Source organism: Nicotiana tabacum, chromosome 14 (assembly GCF_000715075.1).
Source record: "Nicotiana tabacum cultivar K326 chromosome 14, ASM71507v2, whole genome shotgun sequence".
In the NCBI taxonomy this organism is placed as follows: domain Eukaryota; kingdom Viridiplantae; phylum Streptophyta; class Magnoliopsida; order Solanales; family Solanaceae; genus Nicotiana; species Nicotiana tabacum.
Window position 1 is genome coordinate 113,721,529 of NC_134093.1, and position 7,117 is coordinate 113,728,645.

Genomic DNA, 7,117 nt, shown 5'->3' on the forward strand with positions numbered 1-7,117 from the left:
TCACGGTGCGATTCGTAGTTTCGACATTGGTTGATGAGATTTGAGACCTCGAGTGAGTCCGTGTTAGGTTATGGAACTTGTTGGTATGTTTAGATGGGGGCCTGGGGGCCTCGGGTGTATTTCGGATGGGCTATGCGCCATTCTCTATTATTTTTGAACTGCTGAATCTGTCATCTGGTTTTCTCTTTCGCATTCGCACTTGTTCCTCCGCGTTCGCGAAGAGTAATTTTGGAGGAACGAATATTTGTTCTTCGCGTTCACATGCCTCCTTTCGCGATCGCGGAAGCCTACCTTCCCCTTCTTCGCGTTCGCATCCGATCCATTGCGTTCGCGTAGTAGAAACTAAGAGCTGGGAACTGTGACCATTTCCTCTACGCGTTCGCACTGCTCTATCCGCGAACACGTAAGTGTGCTTTCCCCTCCTTCGCGTTCATGTAGCCCGGTTCCTAGGCCATTATTTTTCTTATTCGCGATCGCACATGCTTGTTCACGATTGCACAACACCAATTCCGGGCAGAAGTCATTTCCTCTTCACGATCGCAGCTCTTCTTCCGCGATCGCGATGTACAAACACCTGGGCAGCAAAATATATTTTTCTAAATCGAGGGTTAGGCCATTTTTATCATATCTTGACTTGTAGAGCTCGGTTTTGAGCGATTCTTTGTGGGTTTTTCAAGAAAATCGATTGGGTAAGTGTTCTTCACCTATAATGTATTATATTCCATGATTTTATCTTTATTTTTATCATTTAATTTGTGGTTTGAGTTGAGAAAAATGGGGATTTTTGAAGAAAATTTTCAAAATGCAAAATCATGATTTGAGGGACGAATTGGTATCGGAAATTGATAATTTTAGTATGGTTGAACTCGTATCGGAATGGGTGTTCGGGTTTTGTGAAATTTGTCGGGTTCCGAGGTGCGGGCCCCGGGTCGACTTTTGGGTCGATTTTTAGATTTTGATAAATATTGAGGCTTTATGATACGGAATAGTTTCTTATGAGGTTTATTTGTACTTTGAAGTTATTTTGGTTAGATTTGAGCCGCCCGGAGGTCATTTCACCCAAGAAGTTCATTTTAGAGTATCGGCCTGTCTTCTTTGAGGTAAGTATATTTTCTAACTTCGTATGGGGGAACTACCCTTTATGATTTGAGTCTTCTATGCTAATTGTAGTCCGTGTACGCAAGGTGACGAGTACGTGCTCGGACTTATTTATGAAAAATTGGCCTTTTATGGTTCTTAGGTCCTTGTATTCACTGATTATGCAATTGTTATGTTATGAATACATCTCTTGATTACTAGTTTCACATTTACCTGCTTTAATTAGAATTAATTGCTTCATGATCCACTCTTGTTGCTTATTTGATTCTTCAGTGCCTTAACTGAAATTGTTATCTCTTCTATTGCCATGTTATTCTTTCCTAACTGCTTATCTTTATTTGAAGTTATAATTATCTCTTCTATAACTGTTCACCCTTAATTGAGGCTAAGATTATCTTTTTGCTGCTTATCCTTGTTGTATTTGTTGTATCTCTTTCCTAATTTACCAACCTTAAAAGAAGCTAGATATCCTATAATTTAGTTGACTGTCCTTATTTGGAATTATTCAACTTGTGTTAGCTCCCTCGTTGTCGAACTGTATATTGTGGACCGCTGTTATATAGTATTTCCTTTCTTGTTGAGTTGTTCTTATTATGACTAGCATTCTCTATCGTGGCTACTCCTTGTGACATAGTTCCTCCATTTTTTTGAGTTCTTTAATCGTTGAGTTGACTTATTTGCCGTACCCTTGTATTATTGTCATTGTTGTTGTTGTACTTGTTGTTGTGATGCACGAGGTTTCTGCCGTGCGGTTGTTGTTATTGTGATGCACGAGGTTTCTGCCGTGCGAGTGTTATTGGGTTGCACGAGCTTTCTGCCATGTTGTTGTTAATATTGATGTTTGCATATGCGGCATGACAAAGCAGACTATATATATATATATATATATATATATATATATATATATATATATATATATATATATATATATATCGTGCGGTTGTTGTTATTGTGATGCACGAGGTTTCTGCCGTGCGAGTGTTATTGGGTTGCACGAGCTTTCTGCCATGTTGTTGTTAATATTGATGTTTGCATATGCGGCATGACAAGGCGGGATATATATATATATATATATAGGTGGGATACATATATGTGGGCTGCGCATGTGGCGAGACAAGGTGGAAATATTATTATGCACATGTGGCGAGACAAGGCGGGCATTTACTTTACTATTGCACACGTGACGAGACAAGGTGGGCTATGTCAGGGATTGATTTGTGATGGCCTGGGGCATTGTTGTTGTTGATGTTTGTGTAGTGGTACACTTATCTGTGTGAGTTTTATCTTGTGGAAAGTTGTGAGAAAACATTCTACGTGTTGTCCATTTCCTTTCCTACACTTATTAGCTGTCATGAACCATGTTAGGACACTTGCACAAGCATATACGTAGTTGAGCACTCTTATCGGTTAAGAGGTTTTCTTGATATTGTTGAGTATAGATGCACACCCTTGTTACTTGCCTTCTATGTGAGAATGGCTCTATTTGGCACGTGAGTCGTCTGTGCGGTTATGAAGTGTAACGAGGGCACAAGATGCCCACTGTTAGGGTTCAGGTATTGGGACCCGTGAGTTGTAAATAGTTTGAGGTTAGGTACCTCGTGGAGTTTATTGACTAAAACCTGGTGTGAAAGTGGTTGTGTTCATCTAGCTCCTACCTGCCCTTCTTTTAATTGTGTTCATCGGATTTAGGCTGTGTTTTTCGTTCGTTCTTTTATGTCATTACTATGGTGTTCCGCTGATAGTTGTTGTTTTCTTTTCTTACTGAAATTACCGTATTATTTGCCATTTCGCGTAGTCTTTATGTAGAACTATACTCTGTTGTTCCTATACTTATACTTGTTCAGGTTATTTAGTCTAGTAGGTATCTTGACTGTTCCTCGTCACTACTCCACTGAGGTTAGTCTTGATACTTGTTGGGTACTGCTGTGGTGTACTCATACTACACTTCTGTACATTTTTGTGCAGATCCAGGTATCTCGAAGTCAGTTGATCATTAGCTAGCTGTGCGGACTGTTGCTGTGGAGACTCAAGGTAAACCCGATGCTGCGTCCGCAGGCTTCGGAGTCACCTTCTGATTTGTATTCACATTGTTTACTTTATTTCAAACAATTGTACTTAGTAAATTGTAGCAAACTATGTAGAGATTATGACATGTACTACCGGTTTTGAGAATTGTAAATTTTATAGAGATTTCCATTTCAAAAATTGTTAGATGTTAATAAATTATTGTTGTTATACAGTAAGTGTTAGGCTTACCTAGTCCCTAAGACTAAGTGACATCACCATTCCCAACGGAGAAAAAATTGGGTCGTGACAAAAACTCGAATTAAACGATGAATATAACCATATATTTATGAAATATAATCACTTTTGGATGTAGAACCCTTACCCCAATCAAAGTCATGAAGAAATCATCAAAATCGCCCAAGAACCGAGCTCCAAAAATTCAAAACGAAAATGGAAAACCACCAAGTACAATCCTTATGCTTATGCCCTGTTTCATACATGCAGACTAATTTCACGCTTCTGCGTGCTCGCTTTTGCGAGAAAAATTACGCTTTTGCGAATGTACTGGCCAGCAGCCCCATCGCACCTGCAAACTATCCCCGCTTCTGTGCAAACGCAGGTGCGATGCAAGATTGTGCATCTGCGAAGCCAGCCGCCTCTGGTTGCGGCCAAACACTAGCCCTATCCAATGTCGCTTGTGCGATGGTTGCCTCACTTCTGAGAGGCCGCTTCTGCGATCAAGCCTCTGCAGAAGCGATTGCACGAGCAATTAAAATTCCAGCAGATCCAACCAACGTTTAAATAATCTGAACCCCGTCTGAAATTCATCCGAGCCATCCGGGACCTCGTCCGAATATACCAATAAGTCCCGTAATATAACACAGACCTGTTCGAGTTTTTAAATTACATCAAACAATGCTAAAATTAGGAATCACGCCTCGAATCGAATTATGAGTTTTCAAATCTTTCCACTTCTATAATTTGTGCCGACACGTATCAAATCAATCCGGAATGACTTCAAATTTTGCACACAAGTCATAAATGATATAACGAAGCTATTCCAATTTTCGAAATCGAATTTTGACCCTTGTATCAATAAAGTCAACTCCCTGATATACTTTCTAAAAAAATTCCATTTTTCAACTTTCGCCAACATGCGTCAAATTATCCTACGGACTTCTAAATCCAAATCCGGACATATGCCTAAGTTTGAAATCACCATACCAAGCTATTGACATATCAAAATTCTATTTCGGAGTCGTTTGCTCAAAAGTCAAACTCTTGTCAACTCTTTTTATTTAAGCTTCAAAATATAAAAATAGTTCTTTCAATTAAATTTCGAATCTTCTGAAAATCAAACTCGACCGCACAAGCAAGTCATAATACACATCACAAAGCTGCTCGGGGCCTTAAGTCGGTGAACGGGACGTAAATTCTTAAAATGACAAGTCGGATCGTTATAGGAACCGGGTCACCACCTTAATACGAGTAGCGACATTCTAAAGTTAATTTGCCCAAAAGGATACTTCCCTTCAGAAAAACCCATGTCATCCTTCAAGCCTGAAAATAATTGAATAAAAAACCATTAAACTGAAACATTGGGGCAACGGAAAATACATAATCCCTTATCTTAAAAGTCAATGTAGGAGCCATAAATTGAGAAGAAGAAGAATACCTAAACGTAATTAAACTAGATCAAAATTGAAGCAGATGAAGAAAGAACGTACCTGAAGCAATTGAAGCGAAAGGAAGTCACAGGGAAGAAGGCAGTTCAGCCGAATTGTTGAAAAGAGAAAACCTTGAGGCATAGTGTAATTAAAAGAGGAAAAGATTTGGGAAATTTTTTGAAATGGGAGGGAGAAATTACCGCGTCTGTTTTTGGAGCAAACAAGAATGAAAATTTTAAGCAACAAAACCAAACTAGTTGAGAAAATTAAATTTTGTTTTTAATAACAAAAATATTTTTGGCATCAATAAAATTGCTAAAATCTCTATATTAGATAAATGCAATAATATTTTAATTGGTATGATGAAAATAACGAAAATCCAAGTGCTTAGTTTTGTTAGTATTATTTATATCCTTTCAAAATTTAAATTATCTCAAATAAAATGATAAAACAAAAATTATGTGTATATAATTATAAAGCTTAAATATCTTTCAGGTAAATATCGCGCGCGCCTGACGTATGGTCGTTACCTCACATAAGGTGTTATTTACGGTCAATCTAAAGCGTACTATATCACAACAATGATTTATACTTGCCTTCGAGCCTATATTTTTTACATAGCCTTAAGGTAAGTTATTTCTTACTATTCGCCAGGCATTAAAAATATATAAACATTCATCAATAAGATCTTTATTACTTATATTTATATATTTTTTTGTCTCATTCTACTATTTAGCTACTACTGCCTTATTCTTTCTAATTGTAAAATTTTATCACGATCTCAATTTCTTCCGTAGGATGTCGTGATGACACCTAGTCTCAAAAACTTTTACAAAAGAAACCTCACAATAAGAATAATTTTGTGAAGGTTAGAACAAAAACGCCACAAATAAAATATATATTGGGGTCTTCTACAACCCTCACAAATAAGCTGCCATAAAAAGAATTATTTTGTGGGGATTGACACAAACGCTACAAAATAAATGTATAGTGGAGGTTTTGTATAAACCCTATAAATAAACCGCCGCAATTTAACAGATATTTTGTAGTGAAATGGGATCCTTCTATTCTTAATTAGAGGTTTTAGATTCGAGTCACGAGAGTAAAAATAAATATTGGTCGAGACCGTTTTCTCATTTAATAGGCCTTATTAGGCACGGATCCAAATTAGTTGGGACTCCAATATAAATATCGTACACCAAATTGAAAACAAAAAAAATGAACTACTACAAAAGGTAAGTTCCAATATAAATAAATAATAAATATTTAAAGGGTCAAGAGAAGTTTCGTCCAAGTAGTAATGGCTATTTTTACTCTTATCATCTCACTAGAGCAAAATATGTTATAAGGAAATACTAAAGTTTTGCTCCTTTTTTTTTTTTTTTTTCATTTAGTACATTTCTTGATCTGCTATAGCTATTATTGTATTCGGAGGAGAATACAAATGAAGAGAACAGAATTGATGAAGCTGATTGGAATTGTTGTTCAAGAACACAATGAGAAACACGAAATTTCAAAGATCAATTCTTTAATTTTTTGTTCCTCAAGTTATATATAATCTAGTACATATAAAGAAAAAACTTTTGGGAATCGAAGATTATTATTATCAAAACCTATGCTTATTTTTTTTTTTTTTTAAGAAACACCATGATAATATCGGATTTAAACTTTTATAAGATCAAGAATCTTACCATGTCAAATTCGAAATGATATGCATGCAAATAGATTTTACTAGTAGAACAATTATACATTATATTACACTTTATAAGATTGATTTTTACTTGCTCAATTCAAGAAAGCGTAACAAATAAATCATACTTAAGTTTTAATCCTGACCATAATTAGGCAGAGTTGGATGAAGGGAACTTTTAATTTTATTGGATATCTTTTTTATTTTTGTAAATGTGAACAATATAAAAAGAAAAATCTTATAAGGATTGGAACATCCTTGGCGGGCTGCCCAGACTTCCACCTACGAGCTGGAGGTTCGATTCTTCATTTACGAATTCCTTCTCGAAAATAAAAATAATATTGTATAACCGCTTTCAAAATAATAGTCGAAAATCATATATATATATATATATATATATATATATATATGTTATATATAAAAAATATATAAATTTTATATACTCTTACGACTACATGGTATAATGAGTTTTGACTGTAGGCTAAAATTGATTTTTGTCCAATTCCCACCCCTTCCCCCTTCCTTCCATACTAGTAAATCCTTTCTTTAATTCACCGGAGGGTTAAATTCCGATTGTTGTCTCGTTCTATAACTCAGCAGTGATTACAAGCTGTCCAAATACTTTCTTAGCTTAGTTTGACTGTTCTTATTTAAC